The sequence below is a fragment of the Sarcophilus harrisii genome, chromosome 2 (genome assembly GCF_902635505.1).
Source record: "Sarcophilus harrisii chromosome 2, mSarHar1.11, whole genome shotgun sequence".
In the NCBI taxonomy this organism is placed as follows: Eukaryota; Metazoa; Chordata; class Mammalia; order Dasyuromorphia; family Dasyuridae; genus Sarcophilus; species Sarcophilus harrisii.
In genome coordinates this window covers 358,495,187-358,522,586 of record NC_045427.1, presented here as the reverse complement: position 1 = coordinate 358,522,586, position 27,400 = coordinate 358,495,187, and the positions used below count along the sequence as shown (strand labels likewise).

General features: G+C 37.2%; 1 long non-coding RNA gene across 1 annotated transcript in view; it reads left to right on the top strand.

Moving 5' to 3' along the window:
* LOC116421621 overlaps positions 1-27,400 on the top strand; it is a 79,197-nt gene that overhangs the window by 15,175 nt on the left and 36,622 nt on the right. The window contains exon 2 of the long non-coding RNA XR_004232097.1: positions 12,090-12,154. This is a non-coding gene — a long non-coding RNA (uncharacterized LOC116421621). The remainder of the gene's footprint in view (positions 1-12,089; positions 12,155-27,400) is intronic.

Sequence of the window (27,400 nt, the reverse complement as noted above, 5' to 3'; positions counted from 1 at the left end):
TTTATTGTTATTTTTCTTTTTTTTTTTTATTTATTTAATAGCCTTTTATTTACAGGATATATACATGGGTAACTTTACAGCATTAACAATTGCCAAATCTCTTGTTCCAATTTTTCACCTCTTACCCCCCCACCCCCTCCCCTAGATGGCAGGATGACCAGTAGATGTTAAATATGTTAAAATATAACTTAGATACACAATAAGTATACATGACCAAAACATTATTTTGCTGTACAAAAAGAATCAGGCTCTGAATTATTGTACAATTAGCTTGTGAAGGAGATCAAAAATGCATGTGTGCATAAATATAGGGATTGGGAATTTAATGTAATGGTTTTTAGTCATCTCCCAGAGTTATTTTTCTGGGCATAGCTAGTTCAGTTCATTACTGCTCCATTAGAAATGATTTGGTTGATCTCGTTGCTGAGGATGGCCTGATCCATCAGAACTGGTCATCATCTAGTATTGTTGTTGAAGTATATAATGATCTCCGGGTCCTGCTCATTTCACTCAGCATCAGTTCGTGTAAGTCTCTCCAGGCCTTTCTGAAATCATCCTGTTGGTCATTTCTTACAGAACAGTAATATTCCATAATTTTCATATACCACAATTTATTCAGCCATTCTCCAACTGATGGACATCCATTCAGTTTCCAGTTTCTAGCCACTACAAAAAGGGCTGCCACAAACATTCGTGCACATACAGGTCCCTTTCCCTTCTTTATAATCTCTTTGGGATATAATCCCAGTAGTAACACTGCTGGATCAAAGGGTATGCACAGTTTGATAACTTTTTGAGCATAGATCCAAACTACTCTCCAAAATGGTTGGATTCGTTCACAACTCCACCAACAATGCATCAATGTCCCATTTTTCCCGCATCCCCTCCAACAATCGTCATTATTTTTTCCTGTCATCTTAGCCATTTATTGTTATTTTTCAAGTGATCATAGTATATATTGTCTCCTTCTGGTCTTTTAATTTGGTATTATTTCATAAAGTACTTCTTAAATTTTTTATGCCCTTCATATTTGCATATCTTAATTGCCTTAAAGTATTCTATAGTATTTCATGCACCATAATTTATTTAACTATTCTGCTATTTAATCTATATCCAATTTTTTTGCATTAACAAGCAATATTGATACAAATACATATTTATGTATATATAACACATAGTTCTTTTTTTGAGAATCTGCACAGAATTTTTCAGTCCCCCTTATTAATAAGTATACCTGTTTCTTCATAATATCAACTATCTGGCATTCCACTATATTTAATTATTTTGATAATTTTTGACTGTGAGGTAGTGCTTAGAGTTGTTTCAGTTTTCATATATTCTATTCTAATGAGGTTAGATATTTTTTAAAATAATTATTTGAATTATTTTTGTGTTTCCTCTTTTGTATACTATGCATGATTCCATAATCATTAATTATTTATATCTTAGAGTCTGGGAGTTGCCTTTAAAAAAATTTTAATGATAGTTTATATATTTTAGGTTTTAGTTTTGATCTGTTGCATATTTGATCATGGTATTCCATAAACTTAATGTAGAAGATCCATTCAATTACCTGGAGAAGTAGCTCCAGTTTATTTAATATTTCATGGATGCCTATGCAACATTAGTCTGATCTCTTATCCCTTTTATCTGATCAGTTCACTTCCTTTCCCAGTTATACATCTCCCTAATGATGACCTTGTGATTCTTTTTGTGAATAACATATTACTGGCCGCATGCTGCAACCTGCTTACAGTCATTCCTGGAGTGCCCTTTACTTATCTGCGATTCTGATCTTTTGAAATCATGATGTCTTGTGATTTATAGTGAAATAGCATCAATAGGATGATATTAGTCTTTTTTTTTCCCCGTGAGGCAACCCCAATTGCCCAGTGATTTGCCCAGGGTCACACAGCTAGGAAGTGTTAAGTGTCTGAGAACAGATTTGAACTCAGATCCTCCTGACTTCAGGGCTGGTGCTCTATCCCCTGCACCACCTAGCTGCCGCTTCAGTCTTTTTTAATAGAAGTTTTTGTAACACTTAGTATTTTGATCTCATTGAAAGAAATGTGTGCTTCTCCAAACATGTCCCACTCAAATACCATTTGCTGTTCAAATCTGAGCCTAGCCCATTGGTCCAATATTATGCTACATCAACGGCAACATGAAATCCAGATTAAAGTAGGTGACAGTCTTACTGACCTTTCTCCCCTAGTAGACCGTGAGCTCCTCAAGAACAGTCATTATTTGTTTATTCTTGATTTGATGTATTTGGGGAGTTTGTTTTTTGTTTTGCCTTTCTTTATATCCCTCAGTATTTATTTAGCATAGTACCTGGCACATAGCAGGTGCTTAATGAATGCTTGATAACTTGACGATTTGGCACATTGTATTCATTTTCTGGGTGCCACATTTTAGAAAAGAGAAGGGATTTATTTCTCTGTTATAGTTGTGCTAGGTGACATCTGACATCAACAAATAAGCATTTATTAAGTCCTTACTATGTGCTAAGCACTGAGTGTATATATACAAAGAATGAAAATATAGCATGTCTAGAGGACATGGGGAAAAGAGATGACAGTTGAAAGAACTGGAGGTGTTCAATTCACTTCAAGAAAGGAAAGACAGGAAGGACACACCCTCTCTTTTTAAATATTTGCAAAGCCATAAAATAATGTAGAAACATTTTCTCTGCATGACTGCAAGGGACAGACTTAGAACAATGGATAGAAGTTGTATAAATTAGTATATTTTAGTTGAATAAATGGAAAAACTTCCTAACAATTAGTTCCTAACAATTTCAGTTGAATAAATGGAAAAACTTCCTAAAAATTAGTCCAAAAGTGTGGAGGAGGAGTTGTAGGGGGCAAAGGGGAATGAGTTGCCTGTTACTGGAAGTATTCAGACTGGAGCGTTTTTTTGGCGATATGGGGGAGAAGATTCCTGCCTCATTACAGATTGGACTAAGTATTCTTTGAGGTTCCTCAATTCTCTTTTGGGGTTCCCTGATTCTTTTATGCCATATTCTAAGACTTTTAAGATGTTTTGTAACTTGGTAGCTTTTTTCTAGTTTATTTTACTCTCTGTTGTAACAAGCAGCAAAAAGTCTAAGAAAACCTCAGAAAGGGTTTATACTGTCTATAAGAGACCAGAGACACTGGTAGGTGAACTGTTTTTTCAGGAGGCCTGGGAAGGGAGAACCCCAGGAAATGATCAGTTGGTGATAGTGACCTGGGTTGAAGGGGACCCTCTCCCAAATGAAAACTTTGGCCCAGCAGAAGAAAAGCCCTGCTCCCAAGCAGAGCCCAGGAGGACCTAAAATCAATAATAACATATGCTACTACTTGGGCTTGTACTGACTTCACTTAGAACCAAAGAACATGGAATTCCCTGAAGAGACTTTAGAATAATGGAGAGGAAAGTATTAAAGTCAGGAGGGCTTAGAGATTGTATCGGATCTTCGAGATATACGATTATCTCATTACATAGATAAAGAAATTGACAAGATCCAGAAAAGAATAAATTTGCTGAAAGTCACCAGGCAAATGCTGGCAGATTCCAAGCTAGAACCCAGTGCCCCTGACACCTAACTAGACTCTTCCCACAGCATTATTTATGGGGGTAATCCTCAAGCTTAGAGGCATGAATTATATGATGCCTCAAGAACCCTCTCAACTTTGGGACTCTATGAAATAAACCCAAGTTCCTGGGCTCGGAAATTTTCCATTGGAGATGTCCTTTTTTGAGCTCTTTGATTTTGCAATCATTCTTGGCCACTAACCTTCATTTTTCTGGCAATCACAAGCTTTGCTCTTACATTGTTTAGTCAATAATATCCCCCACTTCTTAACAATTGGTCTGGAAGGACTTCTAATTTCTCAGTGGCTTCAATTGTTCTTATTTATTTTCCCACCCCCATGCCCAAAGTCAAATACTTCTAAACCAGACAGCCAGAGGATATTTCAGGCCCAAAAGAGAGAGAAACTTGCCATCCAGGAGAATGGGCTCCAGGTGATATATCTGCTAGTCTTCTCCATACTTTCAAGCTAATTCCCTCCAAATGATCAAATTTCTAGGACTAATCATTTTTTGGCTAGTTCTGAATGATCAGGGTTTACATGAGGACAGAGACAAATGAACCCCAGATAAGATACAGTGTTCAGAAAATTGGACTTAGGGTCAGGACACCTGGCTTCTGTCTAGTCCAGTACCTGTCAAGAACGCAAGGTATTACTTTCAGTTTCTTTCTACAATGATATAGATGGGATAAATGGCTTCTAAAGTTCCTCTGAACTCTAACATTCCCTTTTCTGTGGTTCTAAGACCCCTTCCATCTCTAGCATTTCATGTTCTACAGTTTTAAGTTCCCTTCTTACTTTGACATACTAATGGAAGATCTAAATTGCTCAAGATGGATGACTCTGTTTTCATGGTCCTCCAAAGACAGAGCCTCCATACCTTCTAAAGAGTAGTTGTATTCTGAGTCAGAATTAAGATGCCCTGATTGCCAAAAAGTTGTCATATGTCTTACATGTTACTTCTGTAGTGATGATACAGAAATGTTATTGAATATCATTTCAATAAACATGAAAAACTGGACATCAGAGAGATCACTTCCAGCCTCTGGGAAAGGGAGGCAAAGCAAGGGAGTAGAGACCCAAGAAGAGTTCATGAGGAAAAACAACAACTGAGCTCAGCCTTAAAGGAAGGAGAACATTTTAACAGGTGGAACTGGAGGCTCTGGGTTGCCATCTATTCTGGGCATACAAGACAACGTGAGAGCAAAGGAGCAGTGATGGAAATGGGCAGGATGAGAATGGAAGATGGAATAAAGTCTAGTTTGGGGGTTTTTTTGGTCAGTCAGTCAGTAATCACCTATCAAGTGCCTACTACTACAGGCTGAGCACTGAGAATACAAAAATAAACAGAGGAAGAGTCCCTACTCATGAGTAGTTCATAGGCTAATGGAAAAGATAATATGCAAGCAATTATGTTCAAACAAGATAATTACAAGATTGGACATGATCACATAGGGAAAGCAAAATCTTGAAGGAAATCTAGGAAGCTGAACTGATCAATAAGAACAATCCAGGCAGGAGGCACAGCCTGTAAAGATAGAAAAGTAGTGGAAAAGACAGGAAAAAGACCTTCAGAATGCTCCAGAACTTAGTAGGTACTTAATGAATATTTATTGACTAACTTATTCATCAATCTTACAGAAGCCCAGATAAGAGAACACAGAACATAATGGAAAACTGTTAAATCCAAAATTAGAAAACTGGAATATTAGCTATGTCTGCTAAGTGACAATGAGCAAGTAACATGTCTTCTCCAGGCTGTATCTCTGTCTCTCTGTCTTTCTTTCTCTGTCATTGTCTCTGTTATTTTGTATCTCTATGTCTCTGTTTCTGTCTTTCTATTTTTCTCTCTGTCTCTCTGTTTGTCATCTCTCTTTCTGTCTATCTCTCCCTGTTTCTGTCTCTATCTGTCTCTGTCTATCTCTCTCTGTTTCTCTGCCTCTCATCTCTTCCTCCCTGTCTCTGTCTCTCCCTGTTTCTGTCTCTTTCTTTCTATCTCTGTCTGTCTTTTTCTATCTTTGTGTCTATCCCTCTTTCTCTGTCTCTCTGTTTGTTTCTTTGTATCTCATCTCTTCCTCCCTGTCTCTGTCTTTCTCTCCTTCTGTCTCTGTCTCTCCCTGTTTCTGACTCTTTTTCTCTGTCTTTCTGTCTCTGTGTGTCTCTTTTCCTATCTTTGTGTCTGTCCCTCTTTCTCTGTCTCTGTCTCTGTGTTTGTCTCTCTGTGTGTCTCTATCTCTGTGTCTCTGCCTCTGCCTCTGTCTCTGTCTCTCATCTCTACCTTTCTCTATGTATCTCTGTCTCTGTCTCTTTGTCTCTGTCTCTGTGTCTCTCTGATTCTGTCTCTCTGTCTCTGTGTGTGTCTCACTGTTTTTCTGTCTTTGTGTGTGTCTTTTTCTTTCTCTCTCTGTCTCTGTCTCTGTATGCATCTCTGTGTCTCTGTCTCTGTCTCTCTCTCTCTCTCTCTCTCTCTCTCTCTTTCTCTCTCTCTCTATCTCTGTTTCTGCCTCTGTCTCTGTCTCCCTTTCTCTCTGTTTCTCTCACTTGTTCCCTCTCTCCATCTCTCCCTCTTGTCTTCCCAAACTAACTTAACTAGACAGTCTCAATTCCACTAAAGACCACTTCATACGACCTATTTCCCACAGCTTTCCTCAATCTGCCTGCACTTCTCTGGCCCCACTCCAGCTTTTCCACGTTTTTTTTAAAGCCTGGACCTTAGATGGACACAGGCCCCCAGTAGTACCCTGATCCAGCTAAGCTTGGCCAGAAGGCCTCCTTCTGGATCCTACCTGTTTCATTGCTGCTAAGCATGCCCCAAGCATCACGTCTCCTTTTTGTAATAAGAGTAGAGAGGGCCCTAACTCACTGGCAGCTGGTGACTCAGCATGACTCGTGGATTCCTCAGCAATGGCTTTTTCCAAGCCTGCATCCCTCAGGTTCCCCATTGGTCACCGGGGAGATAGGTAAGTCTTGGGGCTGCAGAAAAGGAACTGAGTAAGAAATATTGAGACTGGGATTGTAACACCAGCTAAGCCACTCATAGGATATGTGGCTTAGAGGGAATGGGCATGGTATAATGGGATCATGGATTTTGAAAAAAAAAAAAACTCTGAAGTTTTAATTTATTCTATTATGAAATGAGATGATTGGGGAGAAACAAAAAAAATCAAACTGTTACTAGGTAATTATAATGAACAAACTCTATTCTAGAGAAAAACTGAGAAAACATACCTTTCCTTCTTTCTTTGCATATAAGGAGATGCATGGGTGTTTAACAATATATACTCATTCAGATTTAGTTAGTGTTTTCTGGTTTTGCTGAATTCTTTTTTTTTAATTCTTTGTTACAATAAATGGTCATTGGAATAAGAGAGGTAAGAGAAACAATATTCAGAAGTGAAATTATAAGAAAAAATAAAAGATTTTTTAAATGTCTAAAAATAGCATGATTGAACTAAATGATTTATAAGGTCTCTTTCAGCTCTACAGCTGTCATTATTATTATTGTTATCTATGAATTTATATACAAGTCACTGTCTTTTGGTAAACATGAGGAGATAGGATTGGATCAGATGACTTAGTTCTGTTACTAAGGTAAAATGTGATGTGTCTGGGAGTGCACAGTGCCCTTGGGGTCAGAAGACATGAGACTTCAAATCTTTGCTCCAACCTAAAGTAGCTTCACCTGACTGTACCTTGGTTTCTTCATAATAGAAATTCAACTTCCAGCCTAAAGATTTTTTTTCATTAAATGGGTTCATTAAATGTCAGACACTTACACAGGTATATGGAAGGTAAAAAAAAATAATAATAATAATCTCTACGCTCAAGGAGCTTAAGTACAACATACTAGCAGGTAGAATTGAGAAAAGGTTCCTGTAGAAAAAAAGGAAGAAAACAAGCATATATTAAGCACTTACTCTGTACTAGGCACTTTGCTAAGTCCCTTACAAATATTATTTCATTGATCATCAAAAATGACCCTAGGAAGTAAGTGCTATTTTTGTTCTTACATCCTTGGGAAACTGAGGCAGACAGAGATTTAAGCAACTTGCTTAGAGTCACACAGATAGTAAGTGTTTGAGGCTGAATTTGAACTTGGGTCTTTCTGAATTCAAGTCTTTTGCTTTATTCTTTCCCTATTACCTCTGTGGAGCATGAAGCAGCCTCCACATAGAACATGACAATGGGGTTGAGCTTTGAAAGAACTTGTAACATTCTATGATCTATAATTACTATGATAATAAAAACTAAATTTCTATGAGACCTCCCATGTGCTAGGCATGTTATAGATCCTATCTGATACTCACTACTCTGGTCAATCAGTCAGTAATCACCTATCAAGTGCCTACTACAGGCTGAGCATTGAGAATATATCTGTGGAAACTGAGACAAGGAGAGAGTAAGTGATTTGTCTATGATCAAACAGCTAATATCTGAGGTCAAATTTAAACTCAAATCTTCCTGACTTTGGACGAATCACTCTATCTACTACACCATCAGCTGCCTCCAGGAGCCCATTCCAGGTCAATCTTTGGTTTATGATTTCATTTTACTTCATTTACTTCATTCACTCTTACTGAATACATGGGACCTAACTATGTTAGGTTGTGTTTTGCTTCTGTTGATAATCAATTTGTCATAATAATTTGTCCTGTTTATACCTTGTTTTAACAAAGCTGCTTGCATTTTGTCTTCCCTATTAGACTGGGAGCTTCTTGAGATCAAGCTCTTTTGCCTTTCTTTGTATCCCCAGCACTTAGTTCAATATCAGGTACATAGCAGATGTTTAATAAATGTCTATTGATTGATCGACTAGTTAGCAACTCATCTAATCAATCTGACCACATCAAATATTTTCCCCAATTTACAGAAAAGCAAAAAGAAACCTAGGAGAGGGTAGGGAAAACTGACAATGATTCCATAGCCAGTAAAAGGCAATTGGGAGGGAGAGGTGTGTGGGGACCCAGGAGAGAAATACAAACAGCAATCTTCTCAGACCAAGCTGGAGACCTTTGCATGGGCCCGCCCTCCCAGGGGCCTATACTACATTTGAGGAGATAAGCCTGCATTGGCAAAGCAACCACTCCATGTACCCGAAAAGACTTGTTCTTAGAGAATCAGAAACTGTACAATTTTACAGCTGGAGGAGAACATAGAATCCACTATAGAATGTCTGGACTGGAGATGGGGGAGGGTCTTAGAGAATCAGAAACCGTACAATTTTATAGCTGGAGGAGAACATAGACTCCACTATAGAATGTCAGGACTGGGATGGGATCTTAGAGAATCAGAAAAGAATATCTGAGTGGGGAGAAAGCAGAGAATCATGGAATATGGAATATTAGAGCAGGTAGAGGTTTTTGAATCCCAGACAGAATACAGGATTTCAGAGTTTTGGAATATAGATGATCATAGATCTCAGAAACCATCTAGTCCAATGGCCTCATTTTATAGATGCTCAGTGTCATAGGAGTTAGTGGACAATTGGTCCCTTGGATCCAGATTTCCAAGCTTTGTCACATCCCCTTCCTAGCTCATGAACCAAACGCTGTCTCCTTACATCAGTTTCCTCCTCCTCCCCTCTTAGGACAGGTTCTATCTCACTCCCACACCACACCCCTAACACACACACACACACACACACACACACACACACACACCAGGATTTAGACAGTTTATCTTTGTGAAAACCAAATAGCCCCAGTGACCCTCCCTCCCCGTTCAGCGTAGGCAGCAGGGACATGAAAGTGGAATTTTAAAATACCATCAGGGAGGGAGGGGGAGAACTGCTAAGCATTCCCTCAATTCGCCTCTGAACGAAAGAGCTATTGGGAGGGGGGGGGAGAATGTTTCTTTCCTCAAGCTAAAAAGCATGTTTTTTGGACTTCGAATTAGCAGGTGACTTACATGGGGGAGCATTGGGGTGGGAGTCTGGGCCTCCCCCTTTGTTTTGTTCCAGGTTATGCTTTCATAGTCAGTCAAACCCTCATCCGGGCCCACTGGATTCAAGTCATTGCAGGGAGCCCGGAGCTCAGAGCCCGAAGCAGACGCTGTCAGGAATTTTGCCTCAGATAACCCGACCCACCATAGTTCTGTTTGGGAATGAAAAGGAATCCGAGTTTTCTTGGCTTCAGAACTTGTCTTGTTTGTCATGTTCTCCAATGTGAATCGTGGCCACCGTTTAGCATTATAATTAAGTACAATTTAGAAAAGGGGGGTGGGGTGGGGGGGAAAGCTGTCAGATCTGTTCAAGGCTCTTGCCAGAAACAGCTAAATGAACTTCAGCAGCACAGACAGGGAAAACAGGGATTTGTTTGAAACTTTCCAGCCGAATGTTCTTGTACTGGTGGGAGGGAGGCTGGAGGTTCCTAGTTCTAGAGGGAGGGACTTGGCAGGGGAGTGAAGGAGTTTAAATGGCAACTCTTTAGTGACCTTAGACAAGTCATTTCTCCTAATTTCAACCTCAGTTTTCTGTTTTTAGTTGAATTAAAATAATTTCTATGGTTCTTCCCCTCTGTAGGAATAGTGTCACTTGTCTGATAAACAGGCCAGACGTCCAAGCATAAATCTCTGCCCCATTCCCTGTCAGCTGGAATACCCTCCAAATATAACCTGTGATTCAAAGCCTTTTTCTTTTTTTTTTTTTCTTTTTTCTTTTTTTTTTTTATTTTAATAGCCTTTTATTTACAGGTTATATGTATGGGTAACTTTACAGCATTGACAATTGCCAAACCTCTTGTTCCAATTTTTCCTCTCCTTCCCCCCACCCCCTCCTCCAGATGGCAGGATGACCAGTAGATGTTAAATATATTAAAATATAAATTAGATACACAATAAGTATACATGACCAAACCGTTATTTTGCTGTACAAAAAGAATCAGACTCTGAAATATTGTACAATTAGCCTGTGAAGGAAATCCAAAATGCAGGTGGGCAAAAATATAGGGATTCAAAGCCTTTTTCTAAGAAACATTCTTTAACCACCTTAGAACCAAAGTGATCCCTCCTCCCAAGGATCTCCAACAGTATTTATTAGGAGTCAGCAGGATAGGTTAGAAAGAGCCTCTACTAGTCTGAAAGGGACCTGATTTATGGTCTCCAATCACGAGTTAAGAGTTGTATGATCACAGGCAAGTCATTTCTCTCTAATTCTGGATCTTAGTTTATCCATCTGTAAAATAAACAGACCAGAAAGTTCAAGCATAAAAAATGCCATCCTACTACCACCCTTTCCACCTGGAATACTGAAAGAGAGAAACTTTAGGAGGGAGGTGACAATTATATCTTAATGTCATCAATTATCTTGCTAGCTGGTCCTTTCCCTTCTGTAGGGTAAAGTATTTCCTGTCTGATAAACAGGACACAAATACCAAGCATAAAAAATACTCACTCCCACCTGAAATGCTGAAGAAAGGAAAATTTAGGGGGAGGGGATGACAATGGTTTTTAAGAATTTGAAGGGCTAACAGATAGCAAAAGAGAGATTTTATTCTTCTCAGCCCCAGAGAGTAGAAATAAGAGCAACTAGTAAAAGTTTCAGAAAAATAGATTTTCATTTCATATAAAGAAAATTGTTTTGGTGATTCCAATTATTCAGAAGCAAAATGTGATATCTTAGGCAGTAGTCGATTCCCTTTGATAGAGGTCACTTGTTTGTCAGTTAGGGGATTCTTGTTCTATAGGAATAAGTCTAGGTGACTTGTGAGCTCCCTTCCAAATCTGAAATTCTATGTTTTTGTGATTTTAATTCTCATTTGGTTTGTGACAGTTGGGCTGGTACTTGGGCACTGGGGATAGTTCAGAGGATTGAGGGATTGATGTTTTCTCAGATGGTAACACAGTGAGGACGACTCCAAACCTGGCCCCAAAAAGGAGATATGGCTAAGTGGAACAATGATGGATGATGGCAAAGGGTAGGGGTAGGTTCAAGACCAAAGAGCCTTGATGTTGACTGCAGGCATACCTATCTGTGCCCTTGATAATAAGGAGAGCAAAGGTGGTATTATGTCCTCAGGAAGTCAGCAGCAATTGGTGAACCATAACAGAGGAGCTTCCTCTTCTACATGGAACAGCCTAATGCTACCTTCCTGGACCCCATTCACCTGGGTTCTCTGTAGTAAAAGAAGGCAGAGATATTATTTTCTCAGATCAGAGAGATCCTGCTTTGACCCAAAGCAATAGAAGACTCCAATCCCATTATCTCAAATGAGACAATATTTGTAAAACACTTAGCACAGTTCCTGGCACAAATAGGTACAAATATATGCTTGTTCCTTCACCATCACCATCACAATTCCTTTAAAAGCCAACTTGACCACCTGAGTGGATCAAGGAAACTAAAGGGGTCAAAAAGACTTTCAAGGCTTTTGCTGAGCAAGTGAATATTCCCGCAGTCCTGCTCAATGCCACAGCCAGAACAAAAGCACGAAAAACGAAAACATGGCTGCTTTATTTTTTCAGATCCTTCATGGTTAGTCCATTTACAAACGGTTTTCTTTCCTATTTTTACAGGCTCAAGATCACAGCCTATGAACAGACATACTGAGCAGGAGTTTAACTAGAAGAGGAAGGGTCAGGTAAGAGGGGTCCGTCAAAACAGACCCCACTGTGCAACATTTCCCTACCTGCCCTCTGACAAAAGACAGCCAATGGGAAGCCAGACCCATGAGGGCAGTATTGTCCAAAGGCTGTGGCTGGGGTCTTGGGGATGGGAAAAGGGAGATTGAGGCAGTTCTAAAAATAGGTACAGGGCTTGTTAACCCAGAGCAATTTCAAACATTCCCAGACAAGGGGGAGATCTATAATGTAGCAATCACAAAGCAGCCAGTGTAAAGCTGGAGGTGGCCCAGGAAACCATTTAATCCAACCTTTTCCTGTTGCCTATGAGGAAATTGGTGCAGCTCAAAGGGGAAGGCATTTGGCCAAGGTCACAAGGCAAGTTAGTGTCAGAGAGGCTTCTAAAGCCCAGTCTCCTGACTCCCAGAGAAAGATCAAAGTTCTTTTCACAGTAGAATTTAAATACTTTTCCTCAGGTGCCCGAGTCAGTCTGAGTTCAGTTTCAGATCTTAGAATTTCTCAAGTCCTCATCTACTACCTGGAATGAATTCACTTCTCATCTCTACCCCTCCAGATCTTTCTTCCTTCAAAGTTTAACTCAAGTGCCACCTCTTCCAAGATATCTCCCTGATTACCCCCCACTCCAGTAATCAGTATTCTCTCTCTCTAAGAATGCTGGATTTGGACTCAGAGGATCTGTCCTGCTACTCACCACCCATGAGATCTTGGACAAATCCCTTAACCTCATCAAGATTTAGTTTTCTCATTGGTAAAATGAAACAATTGAACGCAGTAGCTCCTAAAGTTCTTCCTAGTTATAGATCTATGATCTCTCCACAAATTATTCTGTTTTTACTTCTCTGTATCCACGAGAGCCAGAGCAGAATCCAAGGACCTGAATTCAAATCCTGTCTCCTCTCACTTTACTTTTGTGACCTTAAACAAGTCACTTCTGTAAACCTCAGTTTAGAGAGATTATTGGCTCCAACCCCCTCATTTTGTGTATTAGAGGAGAAGAGGGAAACAGAAATCTTTACAGATTTTCCTAATCTGTAAAATGAGTTTGAAACTCTATAATCTCTGGGTTTCCTCTCAGTGCTAAATTTATGATCCCATGTTATATTCTTCCCTTTGATGGGGATACTACTTCATTTCTGTCATTGTGTCATTTTGTCATATAAAATTCTATGGTTTTTTAAGTCTAGGACTATAAGATTCTAATTCTAAAGTTTCAAAATTCTTATTCTGTGGGAACAATTATGGAGTTTCTGCTTCGATTCTCAAGCACTCATAAAAGTTACACAAGAAGTTTGTAAACGACTTTTGAATTGCATCATTTTCACTAACTCTGAGATCAGAATATGGCATCCTTCACTGAATGGAAATTTCTTAAGCAGGCTCCATTCCTCTCCCCCACTTTCCCCTCCTCCCCCCTCAGTGCTATCATCACCTAGGTGTGGTATTTTTAAAAGATTGAAAGCTCAGCCTGTTTCTGTTTAAAGCGGTGATCATTTCTGGTTGAGACCTTACAGGAGAGAGTAGAGAGTATCTTTTTTAATGGGGGAAAACTGAAAGGTGGGGCACAAACACATGGTTAATCCCTTGCCTTGATTTGATTGTAATAAGTGAATTTTCTGTCATAAATGGGGTATAATCACATTCAGTCCTATAACCTCATTTCCAGTCATCTTTATTCATTGTCGTTTTTATTCCAAGAATTCCTTGGCATGTTTGAGAAGCTACTGAAGTGTTTAATAGCTGTTCAAAGTAACAACATGCGCTGTTTAGAGCTAAACTGAGGGGAAAATAGACTTAACCAATTGGGTCATTATCTCTGTAAAAAATGTGTTTTCTTGGGACAGGGCATGAAACAAATGTGTCATATGGAAACAACCAATATTCAGTACATTTATGTCCAAAAGGCATCATAGAGAAAGAAACTTAAATTGAGGAATCAGGGAGCCAGACTTTTTACCCCTAATTCAGCTATTCATTTGATGGATAACCGTCAGAAAGCTCCTTTAGTTTTCAATTTCCTCATCTGCCAAAAAGAGACAGTAAACACTGCCCTGGCTCCCACAAGGAGCTGATTTGAGAATCTAATGATTATGATTTGAAAGTGCTTTTATGAACCATAAAATATTCTGTAAACTGTAAAATCCAATTCAATTTAGCAAACACTTAATAGATACCTATTGTATGCAAAGCTAGAGAAGAAGTTTACCCTAGCACAATGGATAGAGTGCCAGCAGTCATGAAAACTCAGGATCAAAATTCACCTCTGATACTTATTAGCTACAGGAATAAGACTATGGACTGGATTATAGATGTGATGAGAGCTACTCCTGCCTCCCTATCTGCCTGATACAGTGTTCATCACTGGGGTTACAAAGACAGAAATGAAATAGTTCTGCATTCTGGAAGTCTCATAGGTAAATAAAATACAAAATCATTTGTAAAAGAAGAGTAGGGATCCTTAAAAACTGCAATGGTCAGGGGATACTTCACTGATGAGAAAATGAAACCTGATGTGATATTAGAGGAGGGAAGGGGAAAATAAATTTTTACAAATTTTCCTAATATAAGATAAGGCTTCTAAATGGCAGAAATAAGGAAGAAGTATATTCTAAGCATAAGACATTGTTTGGGCAAATGCTCACAGACAAGAGATGTGATACTTTTGGGTCCTGAGTCTAGCCAGAACTTAAGGATGCCAAAAGACGAATATTATGAAATGAGTTAAAAAAGACAAGGTAGAGACAAATTTTGGAAGGCATCAGGTTGATAAATTTATATTTTACTCTAGTGGTAATAAGGCACCAGTAGAGACTTTGGGGCAGGAAAGGGATCTAATCAAACCTGTGCATTAGGAAGATTATTTTGTCAATTTGGGAAGAGTGGATTAGAAAGGAGAAACTGGAATTAGGAAGAATATTTTGCATACTATTAAAATATTGTGGGCCATAGGTGATAAGGGTCTGAACTAGAGCAGACCATGTGAGTTGAGAGAAAGGGTCAAAATCTGAAATCTTGTGCAGAAAATATCAACAGGACTTGGCAGTTGACTGAAATATTAGGAATGAAGGTGAGGAAGGGTATTTGCTCTAAGGTTATAATTTTCTGGGTTCTCAGCTATAACATTATCCTTAATTCCTTACTATCCATCAATACTGAGGAAAGAATGCTGGGTCTGACATTGAAGGACATTGGTTTAAGACCTAGTTCCGCTCTACACTTCCTGTGTAACTATGAGCCTTGATTTCCCATGTATAAAATGAGAGTGTTAAACCATGTGGCCTGTAAGGTCCTTCCATAAGGACCTAGGATCCATTCAGTTCCCACATCTTCTTGTTCCACTTCCATAATAATTTTGCATCTGATTCTTATCTACTCATATGGATCCTAGATTAGATCCTCATAACCTTATCTGGATTATTGCAGTTAGTTTCTTGTTGGTCTCCCCATCTCAAGTATATCCATTCTCCCATCTCATCCTCCAGAGATTTTCTGAGAGCATCCATTTGACCATGTCACTCCCTTACTCAATAAACTCTGCTTCCTTATTGCCTCTAAGATGAAAAATAAACCCTTCTGTCATGTAAAACCCTTCACAACCTGCTCCTAACTAATCAGCTTTACAATCTATTAACCTTTTGTATACTCCATAATCCAGCTAAACTACTTTTTCTCTTTTTCACACAGGGTGCTCCATCTTTCATTTCTATATCTTTTTGCTTGGAATGCACTTCCTCCTCTTAAAATTCCTTATTTCCTTCTCAGCTCTTCCTTCTGGTCTCAGCTTAAACACTACCTTCTTCATGAAGATTTTCCTCATCTCCTCAACTTTTATTGCCTTCCCTTCCCAAATTACTTTGCATTTATTTTGTATCTGTATCATATATTATTATTTATGCATATGCTGTCTCCCATGATATATTGTACGTTGTCTGAGGGCAAGTACTATTTCATTTTTGTCATACCAAAATGCATCTAGCATATTGACTGCTATATCACAGGTAACTTAGTAAATGTTTATTGATTGATTGATTAATAATCTAAATTTTCTCAGTAAAGTGGGAAGTGGAATGGTTCATCTGCTGAAAGAAAAGAAGAAACATATATTTATTAAACACCTGGTATCATACAGGTACTGTGCTAAGCACTTTACAAATATCATCTCATTTGATCTTCAGATCAACCCTGGGAAGGTAGTGATATCATTATTCCCTTTTATAACTAAAAAACAGACTGTTATTATGCATTGCTGTCAGTGAGGAGAGTTCAGTGACCCTGAAACAAATCATTTTTATTATTCTTTAATATTTATTTAATCATTTAATAAAACATATTTACTATTTAATAAATATTCTAATTTAATATTTCATGTTCTGTTGACTATTTCACAAGTGGATAAAATAACTGCTTTTATAACTGAATAAAAAATATCGAGATCTAAATTGATCTTGGGTAGGTTCACTGAAAGCATCCTCAGAACTATTCCACTAGCAGATAGAATAATGTATCTCATCTTGCTCTCAATGGACTTTGACTTCATCTGCTAATATTCTATATTTGGAAATCATTTTTGTTCCACATACGTTTGAGATTATGAGTATTTAGTAGAGCTGTGTCTAAAAATATTGTCTTTAAAGTTTTATGGATCAATGGTATGACCAGGTGATTGTGGGTAACAGCTCTGTCTATGATAATGGTGTAGGTCTAGTGTAGTTTATTAGTTGAATCCTCAAGGATATTTCGAGACCCATACTTGTAGTATGGGGATTTGTTATGTTAGTTGATGAAAGATAGTGAGCTTCTGATCTGTAATTTTAGCTATCACATGGTATCTTACTAGGTATTTGGTAGGTGAGTGCTAAATTTTTGTGATCTGCATGAAATGCTGTATAGTTTCTATTATCTCCTTCCATAATTCTACTTTGATCAATAAATCAAGACTCTTTAAGGATAACTCTTCTGTAGTTTATAGTGACAATGCTCCTCAATTGCCCTCAAAAATCCCACCATTTCTATAAATAAGTCCATGTGACTCAGGCATTTGTTTGACTTTTCTTTGTTGACATACTGTTGGATTAATTCATGTGGATGTTGCCCACAGGGGGCCTTTTGATTCCACTCTTGGATCTTAGCCATTTCATAAGTTTTATCCAGAGATAAACCATTTTCAATTATGATCAACAAATCCAAAAGCATGAACTTAAGAGCTTACTGATGAATAAGAAGTGAGTTCTGCTTGCTTTAAAAATATTTCTGTTTTTAACCTACTACTCTTTAGCTGATTTGGGTAATAATGGACCCTGTGTTTCATAACATTGAGTGGGCTTTTGTTAGGATATCTCCCATCTCTTACGAACAAGCTTGTATTTCCAAAAGTATATGTTAATACTGGTATCACATTGGTGATATTACATAGGTGTTAATTGCTTAAAACATGTTGATTTTTGTTTCTTTTTTTTTTTAACCATTGAGCTTTGACTTCAGGATGTTGGTAAGTTTTTTGATATACACAGACACAGATTTCTCATTGATGGGTTTATGTTCTATTTGTCTTGTCTGAAGGCATTCAAGGTATTTATAAGTATTGCCTACATCTATTGGCTCAAAATGGCACTTGGATTCAAGCTCATATTCTTCGACCTTTATAGTTTCTATATATACATCAAAAATTTTATAAGTAATGAGCCCACATGACATTTTGATGGCACTGCAAAAGATTCCACAAGATGGAGTTTTAAAGTCTGTTTTTCAGTGGACCCATACAATTTAATATCATCCATGTATGTCAACTGATTCATCAAATGTTATGTTATGACTCCCTCTTTAATTTGGAAAGCAAACTCAGTTCCATTTAGAAAAGATGGCAGTGTTGGTTTAAGGCTAGGTAGAACCATAACATGAAATATGCATGAAATATATCACATTTTATATTAGTTGTTCTTGGCATTATTGTTTTGATGGCATGTTGTAAGTAGAGAATGGTTTTCTACATAGACACCAAATGCTCTAGTATTCTCACAGGACTTGGATATATTTGATATATAATTTGCAGTACATGAGTAAGCCACGGGTGTGGAACCAATCTAAAAACTCTGATTAATAAGACAATAAAAGAGCATGATATTTGCCTTTTGTACCTCTGGGACTTTGGGGCACTTGTTCTTCAAGCAATTATATTGTTTTATTATGTTCATAGATTTTTAAACATTTTAAGTTATGAATGCTTTCTATTTGTGAATACATACAAAACATATAAATACATAAATTGCCTGTATTTGGAGATGCCGTTGGTGTTTTCATATTGTAGTAATAGATTATGATGCTTTTTTTTAAGAAAGGGGGAATCTACTCTGTATTTGAGAGGAGGCTTCTAAAGTATTTTCTAATTGCAGCAGTTAAGGGGTGTAAGTAGATAGAGCAGCAGCTCTGGAGTCAGGTAGACCTGAGTTCAAATTCAACCTCAGACATTTACTAGCTATTTGTGACCCTATTCAAGTCACTTCACTCCTATTGCCTTCCAAAATATTAATTAATTAAAAATTATGTTGCCAGTAGTTAATGTACCACTGTGAAGCATTTGAACTAATAATTGTGGATTTTGACCAATCCCTCCACTTTCCAGTTTTACAGAAAGGCTAGAGTTCCAGTGACAGTCACTTCCTTTGATATAATTCTCCTGTTATTCATTATGTAGACTGTGCTCAAACTTTGTGTTTCACAATTGAACTAACTTGTGTTATTGTTGTGTTAGACTTCTTGTGACCCTGTAGATAGCCTGAGGTTTTCCACATCCTTTTTCTTTAATAGAAGCAAAGGAAGAATCTGAATGTAGTGGGTATTCTTTAAGAGAGGGGGTAATTCTTTTCTCTTCTATGATTTATTTGCATCTCTAGTCACCATAGTAAAGTTATTTTTAAAAATTAACATTGAATTGCATATTTTTGTTTCTATTTCTTGACTATATGTTCCCTTTAAATTTTGACTTTTACTTTCAGTTGCTGATTAAAGGAATCTAAAAATTTTAATATACCTTTGTTTTCTTTTTATCTTTCCACATGTCCTTTTTTATTACCTTTAATGGGTGACAATGTAGTTGTCGTACATATTGGCCAAGTATTGAGAATATATTATTGCTTTTATTTCATTCTTCTCATTCTTTTCTATGATATTAAGCCAGAAATAGTCCTGGGATAAGATGCTGCCCTACTATTATTCTTTTTTTAATTAAAAAAAATTTTTGGCTACATTTTAAGTTCTGAACTATATTCTCCCTCCCCAACCCACACTAGAGGAGGCCAACATTTGTTGCAGATGTGGATTTATGGTTATATAAATGTAAAGCCATACCATGTATACTTTTATTTATCAGTTTTTATCCTGGAAGGGGATAACATCTTATTTTGTAGTTGATTTGAATATTTATAATATTCAGAATAGCTTAGTTGTTCACAGTTATTCTTCAAACAATATTAGTGTTACTGTGTACAGCACTGTCTTAGTTCTACTCATTTAACTCTTCATTATTTCATGCAAATCTTTCCTGTTTTTCTAAAATCAAACTGCTTATCATTTCTTATAGCACAGTAATATTTCATCATAATCATCTGTTGTCGTTTGTTCAACTATTCCTCAGTTAATAGGTAGCCCCTCAATTTCCAGCATTTTACTACCACAAAAAGAGCTGCTATAAATATTTTAGAACATATAGGTTCTTTTCCTTTTTCCCTAATCACCTTGGGAAACAAAGGTATGGTTATTCCAGCTTGTTCTCCAAAAACGTTGGATCAGTTCACCGTTCCAGTATATTAGCATTCCAGTTTTTCCACATCATCCCCCACAGTTTTTCATTTTCCCTTTCTATCATTTAGTCAATCTGATAGGTATGAAATGATATCTCAAAATTGTTTTAGTATTCTCTAATCAATAATAATTTGAGCATTCTTACATGACTATATATATCTTTGATTTCTTCATCTAAAAATTGCATTGCATACCATTTGATCACTTATGAATTGAGGAATGACTCATATGCTTATAAATTTGACAAAGTTCTCTATATATTTGAGATAAGAGATCTTTCTTTATCCAAGGAGTGGTCTATAAAATTTTTCCCATTTTTTTGCCATCCTTACAATCTTGGCTATATTAGTTTTATCTATACAAAAGCTTTTTAATTTAATGTCATCAAAATTATCTATTCTACATATCATGATGCTCTCTATTTCTTGTTTATTCAGAAATTCCTCTCCTAATCTGCACTCACATGGACCACACCAGACCCAGAGGACTGCATCAAATGTTTCTAGAGGAAGGGAGACATCTCCTTTTTTCCTTTGCATTTTTATCCAGAAAGTGTCTGCTTATCAAAAGAAACTGCCCTTTTTGATTTTGTCAATGTTATCAAAAGGATTTTTGCCCATTGATTTTTCCATTTTTCCTTTTACATTGTCTCCTCTCATAAGTCCCAAGAAACCCGGAATGCTGTGTTTGTCTTTGGACTAATTACCTTTGGTCTAAAAAAGATGGCCAAATGACCATCCTTTTTAATTTAATAACCCATTGGTCTTGTTAATAAAACGATTAAATTGCTTCCCCAAAAAACAATTAAATAAATTCTTCTCCTATCTAGAAGTCTGTAAAATAGTATGTTCCATGTTCTTCTAATTTATTCATGGTATCTCCTTTTATATCTAAGTCATATATCCTGCTGTTATTCTTTCATATTTAATAGTCTAAAACTATTACACTGCTGGATTTTGTAGTTGAATATAAATGTCAGGATAGAAGGTCTTTCTCACAGAATCAACCTCAGCATCACTTCATCAGCAGGCAGGAGAAGGGAGTTGACAATGCATGTCATCCTGTACCTGCATCCTTCTGATCTTCTCTACTCAGTATATTTTGACAGCTTTTCACTCCATATAACTTAGAGATTATGAGTATTTGAGAATATATGGAAATAGCTATCCAAAATGTTGCTCTTATTATTTTTATTAATTGGTGTTACATCTTGGTGATTGTTAGCAATAGTTCAATCTGTGATGGTAGTTTCAGTACAGTTTATTGGTTGAGTTCTGTGAGGTAATTTGAAGGTTGTAGTTGTAATGTGGAGATTTGTTGCCATATGTCCATAAAAGACAGTGACTTTCTGATGTATAATTTGAGCCACCAGATTACATCTTTTCTGGGTATTTAATATGTTCTCAGTTTCTACAGCTTGTAACAATGTGTTGCACAGTTTCTACTATTTCTTCTTATTATCTCTATTGATTCTATTATTATGAATGTTATTAGGAAAAAGAAAAGGAAGGGAAGACTGACATTAATCAAAAAGTAGAAGCAGATGTTAATAGAGGTTTGGTCTACCATGATCTGACCTTCAATCTCTCTGTTGCCTATTGGTTTGAAAGGTTGGGAAATGGTGCCCTCTATGTGTTATATTATATCATGGATAGATAGATTAATAGATAAATGGGATGGATGGAATGCATGGATAGGTTGGATGGATAGACTGATAGAGGGATGGATGGATGAATGATGGACAGTGCTTCTATGATATGAGGATTCTATGAAGAATATCCTATGATTCTAACTTCCCTTCCAGTTCTGGCATTCTATGTTCTAACATTTAGCATTTCTTTCAGCCCTGAAATATTGTGTTTTATCATCCTAAAATTCATTGTATCTTGGACATTCTATATTTTATGTTCTGAGATCCCTTGTGTGTTCTATGTGTCTTATAATTTGAATGTTCTTTTAAATTGAAAAAAAAATAAATTATAAACTAAATTGATTCTTAAATAGGGATTTCAAATCCCAAGGAAGATAGTTGAGGTGTTAGTGGAAGGTCCCTGTCTCCATTTATCTCACATTGCTCCACATAAATAATCATCACTGTCTCTCCATGTTGACCTAGTTCTGGGTTAAAATGAGAGCCAAATATAGGAGACATACTACAGTAGTAAAAAGAGGCACAGAATAAGGGAGTAATGCTAGAGGAGATATTTGAAGTCAACTGTAGAAAATAAGAGAATTCAGAATTGGAAGAGACTTTAGAAATGTAGAAGATGAAATGTTAGGGGTGAAAAGAACCTGAAAGATAGTAACAGAGATCAGAGTCTTTAAAAATGGATTGGATTTGGAGGGGCAAGAACTGTGGGAAGCAAGGCATTTGAGGGAGAAAAGCATATGTCAGAAGGTTTTTTTTAAAATATTAATCAAGTTAGAATCGCATTTATGAAGGGGAATAATAAGAGATAAGATTAAAAAGACAGGTGGAATTAGATTTTAGCCACAATGCCAGGATTAGGAGTTTGGATTTTATCCTAAGGACCGAGGGGACCTCTGAAGGTTTTTGAGCAGTGAGTAGCTTTAAGAAGATTATTTTGGCAACTCTATGAAGGATAACTAGGTCAGAGGAAAGACCAAAGTCAGGGAGACATATTAGAAGCCTTAGTAGTGTTGAGGGCTTCAACTAGGGTCCTAGACAAGTGAGTAGAGAAAAGGGAATGAATAAGAAAGAAATTATGGATGGTTTAACAAAAGGCTATATCCACTTAGAATAATGGAGAAGGAAGAATCAAGGGCAATATTTTTTAAAGGTAGGTAATTTGGAGGATGCTAATGCTCTCAATAGAAATAAGAAAGTTGAGAAAATGACTGAATTTCATTTTATTTTGGACATAATGAATTCAAGATGCCAGTAGTGTATCCAAGTCAAGATGTCCAGCAGGTCAGTGGAACTGAGAATCCAGAGATTAGAGAAATGATTACAAATGCAGATAAAGACCCGAGTGTTCTTTCATGGAAGTCTAAATTGCTAAAAATCAAAAGGAGCCTTAGAGATCAGATCTAGATCTGATTTTCTAGAAACAAAACTGAGGCCCTGAAAAGTAAAAAAGTGACTTGACCCCATATCCTAAGTGATTATTGTGGGACTCAAACCATAGCAGCATTAAGTGGTGAAAAGTAGATTAATTTGGGAGTCAAATGAACTAGGTTCAAAACCTAGCTTTGTCATGATTTATCTTTGTGCTCATGGGTAAATGAATCAACTTCTCTGGGCCTCTGTTTCCTCCTCTTTTTCTAAATAAAGAAGTAGAAATAGATAACCTCTTAGACCATTTCTAGCTCTCAGCCTCTGATCCTATTCTTCTAATTCCGTATCCATTTTCAGGACACCAGGGTGTTTATTCATGGATGGATGCATGGATGGAATCTTTAGCTTATACAAACCACTCATCTGTCAAACAATTTAGGCTAAAAGAGACCTAACCTGGTCATTGTTAGGGGAGGGAAAGGGGTCTGATTTGCATACAATTTTTGGTTCATTTGTATTCACATAATTCCTAATCCTATTGTCCAGAACCTTTTTTCTTTAATTTTTAAGCCCATGTGTATTTTAAAGGAAATTTAATCTGTATGTTTCTGATTCATGTACACTTTAATCATTACACTGCTATTTTGTAAGAGCCATTTGAAGTTCCGGAAGTCTTTTGATGCTGTTTAAAAGGCTTTTAATAAGCATTTTAATCCTTTTTCTCTTTAAAAACAGGAAGTAATAGTTTGCCAGCAGTTAAGAGAAAAAAAAAAAAAACCTTTAGCACCAGAAGGTCCAAGTTTGGTTCTAAACTTCAAGCCTAAGAGTTCTCAGTGACTCCTAATCTCACACAGATGGGAAGTTCTATGCCCAGTTCCAGCTCCAAAATCCCTACTCTTCAGAGAGTAGTGCTGCCTCCTCATGCCCAGGCCCCATGAACACATATGTATTTGCTGTTTTACTGGACTAGCTTCACAAGGGAGTGCAAGTAGCCTGAAACATGTACTCGTGTTTTGAGGAGGCTAGGATTCCATTTCCCCCAAAATCTCCCCACTATATATCACAGTCTCTGAAAATTTACCATTAAATATTATGAATCTGTTCTCTGGGTTTTCCATGTTTTGGGAGGCTTGATTTTGGTTTGGGTTTTTGGTTTTTGGTTTTTTTAATCTCCAGAGAACATCTTCTATTCCTTGTCATCCTACAAATAAAGAAATTGACTCCCAGAGAGATCAAGTGACCTTCCTTTCCCCACTTTGTTGTTTTTCCTCCTTTCAGGGAGAGGATGCCATGCAAGTGAATTGTATTTAAGAGAGGGAGGGCTATGCAAGGTCACCAGCCTCACATTCCCCTGCAGAACCATCTGGGTTCAATGGCCAGATACAGATCAGGACAACTGGAAATGGCCGTGGATGCAATGGGAAAACTTGTTCTTTTTAAGATAAAGTCTTCAATAAGTCACAGTTTAAGTAGCACTTCCTCCTTCCCACTTTGTAATAAGTAGCAGAGACAAATCTTCTAAGGGCCCAAGATTCACAGAACCATATGGTCACAGGATTTTAGATCTAAAAAGGACTTCTGTTTCCCTTTTTCTTCCATCCATCTTTCATTCTTCCCTTACTTTGTTCCTTTTTTTCCTTCCTTCCTTTCTTTTTTCTTTCTTTCTTCTTTTTCTCTCTTTTGATTTCACTGCATTACAAGATTTCTGTGAGAAATTTTTTCTCACACAGATCACCACTTTTTCTTCAATTACTAGTCTTTTCATAATGCCTGGGGGCACTAAAAGGTTAAATGACTCCCCCAGGATCACACAGCCTGTCTGGTTTCAGAGGTTACACTTGAACCTAGATCTTTCTGACTCTGAGGTTCGATCTCTATCTCCTAATCCTTGAAGCCTTTTAGCACAATCCTCTTATTTTACAGGGTAGGAAAAGGAAGACCAGAGGAGAATGAGTTGCCTAATGAAGATCACATATCAAGTCAGTGGCAAAGTAAAGGCCAGTGAGAGAGATTTCAGGTTTTGGGGAATCACCACTCCTCTTTCTCCCTAATTTAGAAAGCGTTATCTTCCTCCCTGTTCCACCTTTCCATCCCCAATTTCCCACCACTATTGGGTCTCTAGAAATTACTCTCTGACAAAATCTTACTCTGGAAGATAGCGTGGAGATGTGGGAAATTCACCACACATGTACTTAATCTTAAAAGACAGACTTGGAGAGAAGAGGATTTATTAGGTGATAAATTATAATAATATGATTATATATGACATGAATATAATAACAATTTACATTTAGATAGTACTTTCAGATTTACGCAGTACTTTGTTTTCAATATTCCTGTGAGGTCACCAATACAAGTAATTTATTATCCTCATTTACCATTGACAAACAAGAGACTTAGAAACATTGAGTGATTTATTTATTCCTGGCCCATACTTTTAAATGTTTTATCAATAATTTGAATGAAGGTATAGATGCCATGCTTATCCAATCCACAGATCATGTGACTCCGAAAGGAATAACTAACATTTTGGATGTAGCAAAAAATGTTATTGCCATTTACAAAACACTTTACAATTTAAAAAGGCATTTACAGTTACAGAGTTTTCATATCTATCTATACTAGCTCCAAGAGAGAAGCAATGAATTGTTATTCCCATTTAATTGATGGGGGAAATGAGGCCCAAGAAAAAAGAAGATGCTAATATAGACTAAGTCCAGGTAAAGTCAGGACTGGAGTACCGGAAGAATACTTGACTCTGTGGGCATTCCTCGTTCCCTGATACCAGATAAACTTTCCCCCTGTGTTTTCTCTCCAACCTGGAATCAATCTCTTTTCTGTAGAAAAGAGATGTGTCAACCTGTGTTTTCTTTTTCTTTTCATCAGTGACCTTTCTGTTTGCCTGGCAGGGATAAGGATTCCATTCTAAACGGAGGGGGAAGGGTCACATTTCCCAATGGCAGCTATGGGGCGGGAGAGGACTTTGGCCCTGGCCTTGGTTCCTGTACCCTCACCTTCTTTCATTCAAAATTATGATCTTCTGATTGTGTCAACATCTGGCTGAATTGACTTTAGCATATTTTTTTTAATATAATGAGTTTAAATTTTTAGTAGCAAAGGATGAAAAACCATGTTTAATTTACTCAAACCTTTGCTTCATCAATATTATTGATGAAGCAATTCAGTTTTAGTCTTTGTCCTGAGCACTCCCTTGGAGTGCATGCATTCCTGCCCTGCCCACAATGTGGGAAAAGGGGAGGAGAAACCTAGAAAGAAAAGGTACAGGCCCTACAATCCCTCTGTAGGGGAAGGTCAAGCATGGAAATAAATAAGCAAGAGACACCAAACCAAAACAGAAGTTAAAACAAGGAAAAATTTAGCAAAAGGGGCAACTAGGTGACTCCATGGATTGAGCACCAGGTCTAGAATCAGGAAGACTTATCTTCCTGAGCTCAAACCCAGTCACAGATACTTACTGGCTATGTGACCCTAAGCAAGTCGCTTAACTGATGAAACCTCAATTTCATCCAATCTAAAATGAGCTGGAAAAGGAAATGGAAGACCACTCCAATATTTTTGCCAAGAAAATTCCCAATCAGGTAACAAAGAGTCAGACATCATTGGAACAACTGAATCGAAAATTTAGGATGACCACATCACAAGCCTCCCCTACTACACCAATGAAATCACCAGTTCTATAAAAACAAAACAAAACAAAACAAAATCCTCAATAATTATCAATAAGGAGGTAGAAGAGAACTTAGGCAATGTAGAAATAAAAAACATCAATAAAAATGATACCCTCCCACTAAGTATTTTTCAATGCCTTTGTAGATTTTTCTCATTAAAAATTGTATAGCTGTGTAAGTTAGCCATGTGAGTTTATACTTATTACTGTTCTTTTCATAGCTGATTTTGTTTTTGGATTTGGTTTGGTTTGTAATGATAAGGTTGAAGTTTTTCCCTCATGTCTTTGGTATTCTCCTCTCTGTCATTAATCAGAAGAATCATTCCCTCAATACCATCAAAATTATGTCATCTCTAACACAGTCTTCCTCTACATATACTCATTCTATCCCTACTTCTTTTCCATCTTTGTTTTCCTTGGTATCATGTTCACTTCCTCAGGCAACCAACATTATTATATAGTTTATCCTTTCTTCTGCCAATCACTGTATCCTTAGGCAAAGCTCATACTGGCAAAGGTCCTCAGCCCAATCTTGATGAAACATTCTATTCATAAAGATTTGTAAAGCTCTGGCTATGATCATGATAGTATGCAAAGTACTAAGGTCACAAACACAAAAATTTTCTAGCTCTGGAGGAGATTAAGTTTAGCTGGTGAAGAAAATTTTGCTTCAGAGATTTACCTAGCTCATATAAACTGAGACTTCTCTTTTCTACAGAGACATTTCCAGTCCATTGGTTTCAT